We start from the raw sequence: 16449 nt of genomic DNA, 5'->3' as shown, positions 1-16449 counted from the left end.
AAAGTTGTCCATCTCTATTCTTTGCTAAGAATATGTTAGTGGAAACTTGATCCTATAACATTCTAAGTGTGTTAGTAGAGTTTAGGACGGAGTAGTCTTTAACTCTTGGCAACCGGAGTAGGTTGCGAGTTAGCTTGTCATAAGAACGGAGTAGTTCTTGTACTAGCTTTACAACCGGAGTAGGTTGATGTCTTTTATTGTAAGGGTCTTTTAGTTGTCGGAGTAGATCACTAAAAGAAAGCAATAAAAAGGTAGATTGGACGTAGGCACTTGAGTTTCTTGCCGAACCAATTCAAAAATCTCGTGTTCAATTGTTTTACTTTATTTCCACTGCAATTTATTTTGTTTGTTTGTTTTGCTTTGCTAAACCTTCGAAGTAACAGTTCATCATACTGTCACATTTGGTGCAATCGTATTCCACAAACCGAGACAAATAGCCACAGTCAGAACGATTGTTACTTTCATACTTCAGCAAACATTCATCGTGATACTTGTTTAGTCTTTCAATATTATTCAAAGTATCCTCTCATCTCTTTTGTCCTCGTAACTCACTTTAATTCAATAAAGTTGAAGTTATAATTTTTAAATAGTACCTAATTCACCCCCTCCCCCTCTTAGGTACTTGAATCCATAAACTCAACAGCTTTCCCTTCTTATATGTATCACTCAACCAAGGGAATGTTTTTGCAATATCTTTGAACACTAGATTCATTGTATGGACCACACATGGGGACCAAAAAATATGCTTATGCACCTTCTCAATTTCTTTACCTGCTAATACAGTTAGCCGTATTATCAGTTATAACTTTAACAACATTTGAAGGATCTACCTCGTCAATAGCCTTTATCAAGTAATCTGAAATCACCGGGCCTGTTTTCACTACCCCTGAAAAATCGGAAGCATTCATAAACATTGCGCCCCTGCTATTCTCAGCAATGACATTAATAAGTGGCTCATTTTTAACATTAGACCAACCATCATAGATTATGGACATTCCTTGTGTGCTCCATGTATCTTTGATCGGAGCTAGATCTTTATCAACCTTTCTTTTCAATTCATCCAGTAGGGTCGTCCTTGCCCTTTCGTAGGATGGGGGTTTGTATCCCCCGGAGCACGCCGTATGGCGTTTACCATATCAACAAAGTGCGGACTACGCATAGCATTGAATGCAATGCCATTTGCACAAAAGAAACGCATTATTGCTTGATCAACAACATCCCTCTCTACTAAGCCGAATGCAGCTTCAAGTGGGTTGGATGTTTCTCTTTTAGGCTTTTTTATAATGACCGAACTTTTTAGTGTGTTTGACACTCCAAATTTTTCTGCCTCGGCCTTTTTTACTTTGTTTTACTCCGCTGGATTATTCTCCATCACTGGGCAACGCTTACCATCAGATTTTTTGCCACCGAAACCAAAGAAATGGGCATGAATTCTAGTATATGTACTCTTATCCCTAGTATGACAAAACTTGCAAATCCAAGATCGGTTCGAATCTTTTGCAAGTTTATCTTCAGCTTCCTTATTAGTATACTCGATGAAAGCAAGCAGTGGCTTTACATCCGGTGTATTTGAATTTTTCTTCTTATATTTGCGTTTTTTTCTTGTATCGGGCTCGGTTGGGTTAATAGTGCCATTGTTATCTTCATCAGATGAATTCGAAGAATCCGAAATGATATTTTCAATGGCACTACTTTGGGAGGCTTGGGAAGTTTTATTGTGTTTGTTAAACATACTGAATATGGAGTATTTGATTAAGGGAGGGATAGTTGAAAAGAATATGATTTCCATTGTTGTAGAATGATGTATTTATATTGCCAAGGTTAGGCCATTAATTGGGTGTCGTTGATGGTTAAATTAATGGAGTAGGAATATGAAGTGAAGGAAGATGATGAGTCTGGTACATAATAAACGTGTATTGACTGAAAGTCTAAAACTATAGATAGGATCTAGATTGTTTTGATTTTTTAATTGTTATTTTTTTTTTTCTAATTGTAAATTGAATTTACTTAAATTAAATATTATAAATATTTGTAAGGATATTTTTATTGTAAATATGTTGTACAAAATTAAGCAAGTTGACATTAGCTTTAGCAATCGAATTTCCTTTTCGATAATCAACTACTCCGTACTTATTATAAATGAATCGTGATCAAGTTCCTTATAAAGGCCAATCGGTCAGTTATTGACTTACAAAGTCGACATTAGCTTTGGGGATTGAATTCCTTCGTCTTAAGAATATACTCAGGTATTATAATATATGAATCGTGATCAAGTTACTTATAAAGGTTAGTTGATCAACTATAGAGTTACAGTCGACATTCGTGATCAAGTTCCTTATAAAGGTTAGTTGATCAACTATAGAGTTACAGTCGACATTCGTGATCAAGTTCCTTATAAAGGTTAGTTGATCAACTATAGAGTTATAGTCGACATTCGTGATCAAGTTCCTTATAAAGGTTAGTTGATCAACTATAGAGTTACAATCGACATTAGCTTTAGGGATTGAATTCCCTCTTAGGAATATACTGAGGTATTATAATATATAAATTATAATCAAGTTCCTTATAAAAGTTAGTCGGTCAACCATAGACTTACAGTCGACATTAGCTTTAGGGATCGAATTCCCTCTTTGGAATATACTCAAGTGATCAAGTTCCTTACAAAGGTTAGTTGATCAGCTATAAAGTTACAGTCGACATTAGATTTAGGGATTGAATTCCCTCGTCTTAGGAATATACTCAAGTATTATAGTATTTGAATCGTGATCAAATTCCTTATAAAGGTCAATTGATCAACTATAGAATTACAGTCGACATTAGCTTTAGAGATTGAATTCCCTCTTAGGAATATACTCAGGTATTATAATATATGAATTATAATCAAGTTCCTTATAAAGGTCAGTCGGTCAACCATAGAGTTACAGTCATCATTAGCTTTAGGGATCGAATTCCCTCCTGGCAATATACTCAACTATTATAATGAATAGTGATCAAATTTCTTATAATGATAATTCGGTCACAGACTCACAACTCATAAGTGACGTGTACTCTATACTTTACAATAGTAAACATTAGGTCTAAGGAACGAATTCCTATTATCTTTTTTTACGTGTATCGGCTGGACATACATTAATAGGTTAAAAAAATCTATTATTTTTTTAACGTGTGCCCGCTGGGCACACATTAATTGGTTAAAAAAGATCCTCATTATTTTTCTAATGTGTGCCAACGGACACACGTTAATATGTTAAAAAAATCCTTAATTGTTTTTTTAATAGGTTAAAAGAATTGCCCATTGGGCACACTTTAATAGGTTAGAAAAATCCTTATTATTTTTCTAACGTATGCCCGCTGGGTAGACATCATTAGGTTAAAAAAATCCTTATTATTCACAACTCTTCTCTCTTTGTAATCTGGCTTTTCAACTTGGTATATTGATTCCTATTCTTATCATTTACGATTTTTGTTTAGTTATTTTTGTCTCATTTAAATTACCACTTCTTTATTATCAAATTGCTTATTCCATGATTATATATGTTTAGGGGTTTTCTTTTTTATGATTGTATGTGTTTAGTGCCTAGCAAATATTGATATGTAATTATGTATCACGCTTGGATATTCTCGTGTTTTTGAAGTAGAACTACGATTAGTAAGGTTAATTATGTATCTGGGTTGACACAATCGATTTTAAATTTGAGAAGGTTGTGGTTGTTTCATCAAGCATATGCTTAAAGCCATATAACTTAGGTGGGTCATTCATGGTATGTTAAGTTGCTTTTTGAGACGGAGGGATTATTCGCTTTTGGGTATTGAGATAACTAGACTATTACTCCCTCCCTCCCAATCATCTGTTTACGTTTTTAGTCTCGGTAAACTAACAATTGAGACAGAGGGGGTATTGAGATAACTAAACAATTAATACTCTCATTCCCAATCATTTGTTTACCTTTTTATACCACGTAAATAAATGATTGAGCTGAAGGGTATATAAGCTTTTGGGTATTAAGATAAGTTGCCTATACTAATTTTGAGAAAGTTTGAGGTTTATTGGTTCGTAATATGTTGAAAGTTTGATCATAAATGAATAAGTCAGCTTAATTGATTACCTAAGGTCACTAAGATGTGGGTTTCTCCTTATTTGAATGTTTTCGGTTATGATTTACTGTGGTATATAAAACAAATTACATGTTTTGCCTAAAGAAAATGATCAACACAGGAAACAAGAGGCATCTCACCTGCGAATAATTAACCCAAAGTGGAGAGACAAGGCAAAAGCGGAAGGGAATCGACAGTGTTTTAGCCAAAAATTGACCAAATATTGTTAAATCATTATGTGGTGGGTCAAAGCGATCTACTCTATTTAGCCTCAAAACTCGGGTTAATTTATCGGTGAGTTTATGGTGAAATATGAATGAAAATTAAGCAAAAATAAAGATAACAACGAAGTAAAGGAATAATGACACGAGAGATTGGTGACGCGGAAAACCCAATGAGGGAACAACCGCGGGGGAGTCGGAATCCCGCCAAGTATGCACTATAATTCTTTAGGAGTTATTCCGGTGGAACTACAAGACCAAAGTTAGGAAATAAAGCTCTTTAGGAACGTTTTGTGCTGGATCCTCTGTCGGAGTTTCTGCTGGAGCCTCTACTGGAGTTTTTGTTTGAACTGCTGCTGGAGCCTGAGTGTAATTTCTGGATTCAAGAGTGTTGTTGTTGCGTAGATATGGATCAATGACGATGGTAGAGATTATCTAGTGAGAGATGATGATGGAAAGGTGTGAGGTGTGGATATGTGTTTTGTTGTACGTTGTCATGCCCCCTTTTTCCTTGCGGTTATTGCTCTTTTTATAGTGTATAAACCCTAGATGCTCTCTTATATTGCAGCCCATTATTGCTCTTGTAACTCCCCCTAATTTACTCCAACCTCCCCTATTTTTCAGCAGTTGTTACACTCAAATAGGGGTTTGTTGGTTGACTCCTTTTATTACTCATTTAATTCCTCCACTTAATGCACTAAATGCTCAACTAAATGCCCCATTCAATGTTAGCCGTTATTTGTCCAAATTCTCCATTAATTCCCCCATTTATTGCTAATCTTTATTCCTCTAATATTGCTGCTTCCTCTAGAGTGTCGTTTCCTCAGGCTCCTCCGGAGTCAGGCTCCTCCATAGTCAGGCTCCTCCGGAGTCAGGCTCCTCCAGAATCAGGCTCCTCTAGAGTCGAGTCACTCTAGAATCAGGCTCCTCCGGAATCAGGCTCCTCTAGAATCAGGTTCCTCTAGAGTCGAGTCACTCTAGAATCAGGCTCCTCTAGAGTCAGGATCCTCCGGAATGAGGCTCTTCCAGAATCAAGCTCGCTCTTCCAGGATCAGGCTCCTCTAGAATTTGTTTCCCGACTTCTAGGTCCAGTCGCCCAAAGATAGGAAGTAGGTGAGTTGACCCTTAACCTCTTTGACTGCGCTTGTTTTAATATCCCATATGTGTTTTTCTCATCCTACGGCCCAGATTCATCCACGGCATTGATCCTCTCAAGCCTTGATTGTCCACTCGTTGCTTGCCACGTGTAACGATATGAAAATGTGAATTTTTCCCATAACAATTGCCCCCAATTTTCCTCCTCGGGCTCAAGATGAGGAGGGAAATTAGTCTTTCAGGTTCTGGATGTGGTCGTCATTCTGCTAGAACAAATACCTACCTGCTGGATACACCGGGCTTAGTTCTGAACCCCTTCTCTGTACCGAGACTTTTACTCGAGGCTCCTGGTAGTCTAATATGCTCGCTTTTGCTGGACCGTAGCATATGGCTCTGGCAGGCTGATTTCTGGGTCTCTTTGTTTGTGCTGGTTTGGAAGTAAGGTTATGTAGTTACCCAGGCAGAGCGCTGCTGGTAGATTCTCATTGGAGTGAAGTTGACAGGTAGGCAAAGCTGCCTCCTCCAGGATCTTCTTTCAGGCTCTCTACGGTTCTCCTACTCTGGAAGTAGCAGCAAGTAGATGCTTTGTAGATATCGACCTATGGATTCCAACCGGTGGATGCTGATGGACGCTGGGTCCAGCAGATGGAACTGGTGGATGCAGGGTCCGGCTGGGACCAGCCCCCTCCTGACTTTACCATTCTGCCTCTGAATGTCAAGGGTGATTCTGGCGGTGAGAACCTCGAGCAGAACTTGCTCCTGCAGTTAGTATGCAAACTGTATCGAAAAAATGTCAGTGATGCAACATAGGTGTATGCGACGATATACTAATGCATGATCCACTCTATATGGTGGCTAGACACGTTGTGACCTTTATATGCTATGAATGCAATGTCTATCAATGTGTCGTGAGAATGATCACGTTTGAGCGTGTGTTATAATGTCGCGAGTTTTCTATCGTTTGTTTTGTATTCTGCCGTTTCTGGCGTACTTTTGTTTTATCGTGCGTGCACCTTTTTTCGTTGTTTTGTTGCCGGCCTTCGTTGATTGGAGGCTCTAGGATTCAATTGCCTACTCTGTTCAGAGGGGCCCCGCTTGCGTGGGTGCTGAGTACTACAGGAGCCTCGTTCGTCCGATCTATGGGTACTCAGCCATAGGCCCACGCTTCACTGTATAGACATACAAACTCCATCAGATTAGTTTTTGCAAGCTCATTTCTCCAAAACACATGATTTCAGAAATGCTTTAAAAGTAGGTCTTGAGAATGTAATATAGATAAGCTTAGGGTTTAAGATTCATAATGCTTAAAACATGCTAAAAATTATTTATAGTTCAAAAGTTTGAGCACGCTAATGGAAGAAAGTCAAAAGATTTGAGTAGGATCCTAAAAAGGATTTTTTTTTTTTTTTTTAAGTTTAATCAGAAATCAGGGCTCTTAGAAAGATAGGAACATTTAGCAAAACCTGAGACCCGGCAGAGTTGTATCTGGTAGACTGTGTACCAACATATGTCGTCTTAAAAGTTGAGAGGTCTTTGGCGATAAAGCCCGAAAACGGAATCACGGAGTTCCATCCGGTAGACTATGTACCAAAATATGCGGTCTGTTGGCGAATTGTTGGAGAGGTTCTTGCCCCCGCATGTCTTGCTCGGCATTTGTGGAGGGCATGCAAAACAGCCTGCTCCCGATCACCTTTCTCTTGCCGAGCAATAACTAGTTATGTTCCAAGCGGGTTGCGAGAATGCCCCTATTCTTGTAGCTCTTTGTTTGCAAGTTTTTCTTCCATTATTTCATTTTATCTCGCTTGTTGTAGGACTACTCATCATTGGATACTCTTTGTTGTGGCAGCTTTAGGACCCTGACTGATTGCAAGTATATCATTTTTTATTTATTTGAGGAAGCACCTGTGAGAATTTGTTGTTTGTATTCGGTTCTTTGCATATCTCCGGATCCTCAGTCATTCGGACTCATTGATGGTTCGACGACATGCACTGCCCCCAGACCATGGATCTCTACCCTGCCAAGCATCACAATGCAAGATAACGAACAACCAACTACTGAATACCTCACCTCCTTGTTGATCCTGCAGAAATTGTTCTATCTGAATGTTATTCTGGAAGCAGAGTCGTCTGATGGATCTGCCAGCTAGCATGATTATCTATTGGATCTGCAAAAATACTGGTCCTGGCTTGGATGTTGCCCCCAGGGTAATGAGAGGGTAATGAGAGTGTCTGGCCCCAGATTCTGGTTCGCAACCGGGGATCTGTCTGGTTTCAGGTACTTGACTTTCAGGGACTCTTCAAGCTTGGACGATTAGGTCCCCTCCTGGTGCCTTGGTCTCTGCAGGTAGCAGAGACTTACTGACATAGTATAATGTATGTTGAGCTTCTTCCTGCTGTCGTACCACTACTGCACCGACTTCCACCTCAGTTAGTGGTAGATATAGGAACAGTGGTTCTCCCGAGTCTGGTTTGCCACAAGAGCCTTTCTAGCCCTTCCTGGGCCCTGAGTCTTGCTCCAACCGAATAACAGCGAATGCCTTCATTTGTACTTCCTCGAAGGTAGTGCATGGATACTTGGTTAAGTCTTTATATAAGTCTGAGTCCTGGTGGAGCCCTTGTCGGAAGGCTTCTATAGTTGTGGCTATGTCGCACCGGGGAATTGCCACCTTCTCCCTGTTGAACCTGTTCAGAAAATCTCGGGTAGACTCCTGGGATCCTTGCACTATCTGATACCGGTCGCTGGTTTGTTTTTCTGGTTTCCGGCTACTAGCGAACTGCTGGTGGAAGGTGTTGACTAAGTCGGTGAGCGTGCTATGCTCTTGTTAGGCGGTGACGAACCACCGCAAGGTCGCTCCGGACAACGTGGACCGAACCCTTTGCACATACAAGCTTCCTTCAGGGACCCTGTTGCACCATCATCTTCTGCTTGTAATGGTTGATGTGATCGAGAGGATCCGTGGTGCCGTCGTAGAGTGTCATGGTTGGTGGTACGCATCCTTTGGGGACACCAACGAGGGCTATGTCATCCACAAAAGGGGAGTCTGCGTAGCTATTGCGTCTTTGCCTTCTCCGGGGTCGTGCTACTTTGAAATCGTACATCAGGTCCCTTAACTCCTGGTATTCTTTGCTCCGAAGCTACCTGTTCGCAAGAGGGTTAGAGGAAGGCGGAAAAGAGCCAACAATTTGTACCTCGAACCAGGTTCCTCCGGGAACCGATTGCTGTTTGACTCGCCAAAGGCGTGGTGTGAATAATGGTTCCTGGTTGGCATTCGGTGCCTGTGAGAGGAGGTTCCTCAAGCCAGGTTCCTCCGGAGAAATGACGACTTCTTTGGATTCATCATGTTAGTCTTTGGATCCTGGATTCCATCATATCGCTTTCCGGACGGGTGTTCCGCAAGAGATTGCAAGTTAGTCCCTGGCAAGCTATTCGATAAAGTACTACCCGGAGTCGTTTGTAGGTGGGTGGCCGATCAAAATACAAGAACCCTAATCCGCCGGGCTCGATGGCTCCTCCGGGTGGTACTCCTTCGAGATCCAATCGGTGACCGATTCGATGAAATCGCGGAAAAATCCTCCACCGGTGGTGAAACCGGGGCCTCGGAAGGTGGAGGTAGTGGAGCAGATCTTTGGCCTAGCTGTGCCCCATTGCGATCCGGTTCCCGAGATCCCGATTGTCCTTCCTCAAGCTTTCAATGGCCCGGTGCGGGGTATCCATTCCTTCTAGCACCACTCGCATTGAATGGTGGCGAGGCTCCGATTTCTTGGGAATTCCTCCCGATCTTTCGCCTCCCGGATCGGGTCCTAGTAAGGACTTCACTCCCTTTGGGGCCGCTCTCCCTGCTAGATTCCGTCACACTGGGTGCTGCTGATGCTTTAGGTACCTGCGGTGGCTTGAAAGGTGGTGGCATGGCTTTGGGAGAAACGCTGACGGGGACCATCTGGCTGGCTGCTATTGACGCAGTGACTGGTCCCGTGGATGCTAGAAGAGGCCTTCCACCAGAAGGTTGAGGGGGTGCTCCCTGGGTACTGGACGGATTCGAACTGGCTCCAGACATGGTAATGAATAAAATTGCGCTTGCGAAATTAGGTTATAGAGAATGATCACTAGGCCCCACTGTGGGCGCCAAATTGTTTTAGCCAAAAATTGACCAAATATTGTTAAATCATTATGTGGTGGGTCAAAGCGATCTACTCTATTTAGCCTCAAAACTCGGGTTAATTTATCGGTGAGTTTATGGTGAAATATGAATGAAAATTAAGCAAAAATAAAGATAACAACGAAGTAAAGGAATAATGACACGAGAGATTGGTGACGCGGAAAACCCAATGAGGGAACAACCGCGGGGGAGTCGGAATCCCGCCAAGTATGCACTATAATTCTTTAGGAGTTATTCCGGTGGAACTACAAGACCAAAGTTAGGAAATAAAGCTCTTTAGGAACGTTTTGTGCTGGATCCTCTGTCGGAGTTTCTGCTGGAGCCTCTACTGGAGTTTTTGTTTGAACTGCTGCTGGAGCCTGAGTGTAATTTCTGGATTCAAGAGTGTTGTTGTTGCGTAGATATGGATCAATGACGATGGTAGAGATTATCTAGTGAGAGATGATGATGGAAAGGTGTGAGGTGTGGATATGTGTTTTGTTGTACGTTGTCATGCCCTCTTTTTCCTTGCGGTTATTGCTCTTTTTATAGTGTATAAACCCTAGATGCTCTCTTATATTGCAGCCCATTATTGCTCTTGTAACTCCCCTAATTTACTCCAACCTCCCTATTTTTCAAGAAGTTGTTACACTCAAATAGGGGTTTGTTGGTTGACTCCTTTTATTACTCATTTAATTCCTCCACTTAATGCACTAAATGCTCAACTAAATGCCCCATTCAATGTTAGCCGTTATTTGTCCAAATTCTCCATTAATTCCCCCATTTATTGCTAATCTTTATTCCTCTAATATTGCTGCTTCCTCTAGAGTGTCGTTTCCTCAGGCTCCTCCGGAGTCAGGCTCCTCCATAGTCAGGCTCCTCCGGAGTCAGGCTCCTCCAGAATCAGGCTCCTCTAGAGTCGAGTCACTCTAGAATCAGGCTCCTCCGGAATCAGGCTCCTCTAGAATCAGGTTCCTCTAGAGTCGAGTCACTCTAGAATCAGGCTCCTCTAGAGTCAGGATCCTCCGGAATGAGGCTCTTCCAGAATCAAGCTCGCTCTTCCAGGATCAGGCTCCTCTAGAATTTGTTTCCCGACTTCTAGGTCCAGTCGCCCAAAGATAGGAAGTAGGTGAGTTGACCCTTAACCTCTTTGACTGCGCTTGTTTTAATATCCCATATGTGTTTTTCTCATCCTACGGCCCAGATTCATCCACGGCATTGATCCTCTCAAGCCTTGATTGTCCACTCGTTGCTTGCCACGTGTAACGATATGAAAATGTGAATTTTTCCCATAACAGACAGGTAAGTGAAAGTAAGCCTTCATTCCTTCCTTTCCATCTAATTCTTCCTTCAAAAGATAACAGAGTTCATCACAATTAACATAATTGAGTGTATTTGAGTGTTCGACATTGTATAATAAGCGAGCGTTGATGATAAAACTTTGTTAGGTTTCACTTCTATCAGAGTTTCGATGTGCAGCGAATTAGCTCCCGCATAATTATAACAATGTCAATGAATGCTCTGATCATTCTAACACAATGCGTCTGCATCAATTGATGATTTTATAGTGTATTCACTATTACAGATTACAATGTTTAAGCGACAATAACCGCATCATAGAATAAGTTCAAATTGATTTATGCTTTGCTAAGGTTCAAGTTGTGTAGAGTTTATGGATTCAAGTACCTAAGAGAGGGAGGGGGTGAATTAGGTACTATTTAAAAATTTATAACTTCAACTTTATTGAATTAAAGTGAGTTACGAGGACAAAAGAGATGAGAAGATACTTAGGTATCACGATGAATGTTTGCTGAAGTATGAAAGTAACAATCGTTCTAACTCTAGCTATTTGTCTCAGTTTGTGGAATACGACTGCAGACCAAATGTGACAGTATGATGAACTGTTACTTCTAAGGTTAAGCAAAGCAAGACAAACAAACAAAGTAAATTGCAGCGGAAATAAAGTAAAACAATTGAACACGAGATTTTTGAATTGGTTCGGCAAATACTCAAGTGCCTACGTCCAATCTACCTTTTTATTGCTTTCTTTTAGTGATCTACTCCGACAACTAAAAGACCCTTACAATAAAAGACACCAACCTACTCCGGTTGTAAAGCTAGTACAAGAACTACTCCGTTCTTATGACAAGCTAACTCGCAACCTACTCCGGTTGCCAAGAGTTAAAGACTGCTCCGTCCTAAACTCTACTAACACACTTAGAATGTTATAGGATCAAGTTTCCACTAACATATTCTTAGCAAAGAATAGAGATGGACAACTTTTACAAGATCAACAATTGTTAAGCAAGAGAGTTTAGTATAAAAAAATAGAGCCATGATCAGTAACAACTTGAAGACTCTTTGAAGGTTTTGCAAATGACACGGTTTTAAAACTTTGAAAAACAAATTTGCAAACTTGAAAATAAATTCAGAAAGAAGTTTTAAGGATTTATGAAGGAGGGGTTCGCCTTTTATAGAGGAAATGGGTGAGGAGGTTGCTAGGGTTTTGAAGGGTCAAAGACCTCACATGTGAAGGGTATTTGCAATCACCCAAAACTTGCACCAAAGAGGGCTCTTTTGCAAAGGCAAGAATAGGGAAAGATGGTTTGAAAGATATCCTTAAAAGCTCATGCAAATTCAGAAAACAAAGAGAGAAAAGGCAAGTCACATGATGACAAGTTAACACTAAAATGGCAAAAAGCATTCTTTGTTTTCTTAAAGAAGCAAAGGGTTGAATTTGCATAAAGAGGAAACATTTTGAAAATAATAATAATTCAAACCACTCTTTATTGAAGACCATCTCCTTAATAAAAATCTGATTTTTATCTTTGAAAAATAAGAGTCACGTGAAAGCTTTTGAAAGATAAAAGGGACTTCAAGTTTTACGAGTTGTGGCAATAATCCAAGCAAATTTGTTTACTCGTGAAAGAATAAAATGTCTGACGCTTTCTATTACTCTAATATACTCTACTTTCTCACTTGTACATTAGATGACACTTGACTTAATACAATGGGATGATTAACAACTTCAACACTTCTTAATCCATGCTTGATATGATCATATATCCTGAAAAGGTAAACTAAGATAGCACAAATCAAATGGGCATGTTATCATCAACATAAGGAACCCAACAAGTTGTGTTGTTGTATTCCTATTTTCCTTTCTGCAGAGATATACTTCCTCCATTCAACTCCACTCTACCACTTTGCTTTTTCACGTTCGTCAATGCGTGTTTTACGCGGGAAATATCGTTAGCTACGTATTTGCAAAAATTATAAAAGTTAGATATTTTTAATGTCTTTCGTAAAAGATTTAATCAAACAAGATCCCACATGAATATATTATCACTTATGTATTGAGAGAAAATCGAGATTGAATGTGCATTTGTAAATAGTGTAAAAAATAGAAATAGGTAGAGTGGAGTTGAATGGAGGAAGTACTTGTGACACTGTTTTACGATATCCGTTGTTTCCGGTTATGCCTGGTTTGATGGTTTTAAACCCCGATGTTTAAGGGTATGGAGAGTCCAGCGCTAAAACTAAACTGAAACTGCAATTTTTATGCTCCCTTCTGCAGTACAGAACAACCAGTATACAAGGCACCTGGTGAAGCTCTTGATCCACTTTCCCTGCTGTTTGCAAGATTCATCTTTAATATGAGCTAAAAAAAACACGATCAAACAGGAGCCGCTGTGCCTAGGGTTAATCTGAGGTTTATTAGTTCTTCAAGCTGCCTGGAAGGTAAGATTACTATTTGTGCGAGACTGTTGTTCACTGTACAAGGATTCTTTTGTTTGTTAAATACCTCACTATTGATAGTAAAAAACTGAGTATTTAACAAACAAAGGGCCATCTCGCAGTTTAAGACGGTCTTATTAGTTCAGCCGCTGTGTCTTTGCATTCGTCCATTGTGATAATTCAATCTGCCTCATCATGACAGCATTTAGCATATCAAAGACTTTTGATGAGTTCTGTTCTGTTCTGTACATTAACAGATACTACATGTTACAGAGTATTTTTCTCAGATGTCGAGCGTTCCAGTGCTGGAAGTCCTGTGTATTTTAGCTTCTATTGTTCATTTTTTTCCCTATTTTTTTCATTGTTTTGTTTAGAATTGCATTCTTTCTAAAAACACATTGAACAACCAATTAACTATAAGCTGCCTCTTGATTGGTTTTACATATTTTCTTATTTCTAAATGCACTTGACAAATTAAATCTTTGCTTAGATTGGCTGAGGCATTCAACGAAAGAAACCCGCAGGAAACATTGGTCGCAAGATCATTGGTGAAGGCCTTGCTATTGATGAATAGGTCAGTTACTGTCTTACAGGATGTATTCATATTGTAGTCCTTCCCTGCTTAAATCCAAACTATACTGGATAAATGGATAATGCATGCCGAGTTTTTAAACTTTTTTTTTTCAGTTTTGACAAATACTTTCATTAGAGTGCATCTAAGAAACTGTTAAAACATTACCGGCAGATGTTTGCTACCTTAGGCGTTTAGTTGGTAAAATTATCGAGTGCTATGAGTGGTGATTCTCATTTCTCGTGACATGGTTCGAATGCGACAGTATCAAAATAGTTTACTGCTTATGGGTAGACTATGATGTTATCATCAACTGTGTAATAATAATAAAAGTCTAGATTAAAAGTAATTTGCTTGGAAGTGTGGTTGATGTTGCTGTTTATTTTCTTTAATAGCAGATATTGGATTTGGTTTTTCAATCTCTGTTGAATTGTATGATGTCAAACCAACGTAAGAAAAGTTCCCTACTGTTGTCAACTATGGGTTTGAGGCGCTATTATACCATCGGATATCTTGAAAGACGCGCTTACTAAACGGCTTCAGTTGCGAAGAAAACCTCCAAGCAGTCCTTCCTCAATGCTTCTCATTTTCTAATACTATCATATTAAGACATTTATAGAAACTGATGGGAGCTACTGAATCTTAACATCCAATTAATATCATTTTTTCCTAATAAGCTCTCAAGAAAATGGTGGAGGAGAATCCTGGTAGCCCATTGTTCTTAAGAAATTATGCTCAATTTCTGCATCAGGTAAATCTCAGAAACCTTCTCTTTCTGATTTCAGTACTACAAATATTTTCTGCTCACTTCCAAAACAGATCTCAAATTCCACAAACTATTCCAGGAAAAAAACCCTAGATCTAACAAACCCGATCATTTGGCTTTGATATTGCCATTTGGGTAATTATGGATTCATACCGGGTCATTTAGGTTTAGGCCGAGGTAATTGTTAGACACGGAGTAATGTAAGTTGGAGTAATGTAAGTTCAACTATAAGCAATGGTTATTCTTTTTCTTTTTGGTTTTGTAGTCGAACTGTATTATTCTGGCTATTTGTCATGATATAAAACTTTCTAGAGAATTTGACCCATTAGGTAACCCAATTTTATGTGTGCCTTCACACTGAAACAAAATCTTAGCACTTAAGTCTAGGATTTTAGGCTGGTTGGCCATTCATGTTTCCTCTTTCTTTGGCAGGGAAAATGAAGTTTTAGAGTTTTGATAAAACTTGATTTAATGGACCAAGGAACCGATGTCCGTGGAGGTATGTACATCTATTCGGGTTGGCGTTGGCCACCCTCTAATCAGGTGGTATGTAGATGGATAGTGTAAATTTGCTCTTTTGTGTGCTTATAGTAGTTCGCTTAGATGGCGATCCTAAATAGAAGAAAAACATTAGTGGTGGTGGTTTGTCTGGGTACATGAGAAAGTGATTACCAGATTGTCGTTCAATTTGGTGTTTCGAGGCAGGGATCGTGTAGATTGTGGATTGTGAGCAGGAACTTAGCTACAATTGTAATTGGATTTTTAGAGCAAGGTTAATAAAGACTTTGCAATGAGTCGTTTAGAGGGGGATGGCTCCAATGACTCTGTTTATTTGTGTTCTAAAATTTGAACATTGGGAGGGGTACTACATAGTGTGGTTATTTGTGTTGCAGGTGTGTGTTTATAGAGAGGTTTGATTTGTGCGTTTGCAGTGTAACTTTTGGCATTAGATGGTTAATAGTTAATACACATGCTGACCATTTAGGATCCTGAACCAGTGTTGTATCGGATTGTTGTGGCCGCTTTATAATTGTTTCACACTACAGGTCTGGAATCACATGGCTGTGAACAAACCAAATACTTTTATAATCTCATATCGTTCTTTGTTGTCTGTTATCCCTGAAGAGCTGGGTTGGTTAGAACCATAATGTTCAGTAAATGATTTATTTAATTGAATCGTATATGTACAACTTCTGCAGTTTCGCCATGAAACCTATCAAGAAGCTCGTCAAAGAACTTAAGGATAAGAATGTCTCTTATTCTATTAAAGTGAAGGTCATCCACAAGTCGAATGTGCAAACTTCGCCGAACAACAAAAACAACAAAACACCGACATATCGAAGAATCACTTTTGCATATGAAGTGGTAACTTCTAGGCATTGCATCCCTGTCCTGTTGTAAATAGTGTAACCTTAGCAATCAATTTAAATAACGACTTAATGACTTAGAGTTCAGTGAAGCTTTCTTGTAGCAGTTAAGAAAGTAGTTTAACATTTGTCTAGCTCCTAAACTTACCATAGTTGATTCAGGGCTGCATAATTAGCTTACCAAAGAAAATTCCAGAAAATGCATTTTAAAAATACGAGTCTACGATTCCACTCATCATGCATAGCTAATCTTTATTGTTAACACTATTGTTTAGTACCTTACATAATAGGCAGCTGATGCTACACTCATCGCACCAGGAGTGCATGCACACCATACTGCATTGCAAGATTACCCTGAGCACGAAAACGAGGCAACACGGCATGAAGTGTGATTTAACTGTAACGATTTTGAGTCATTGCAGAAGGCGACTTTGTTGGCGGATAACTGTTCGATGTACCT

The sequence above is a fragment of the Silene latifolia genome, chromosome Y (assembly GCF_048544455.1).
Source record: "Silene latifolia isolate original U9 population chromosome Y, ASM4854445v1, whole genome shotgun sequence".
Taxonomy (NCBI): Eukaryota; Viridiplantae; Streptophyta; class Magnoliopsida; order Caryophyllales; family Caryophyllaceae; genus Silene; species Silene latifolia.
Note: the sequence above shows the minus strand (reverse complement) of the source record.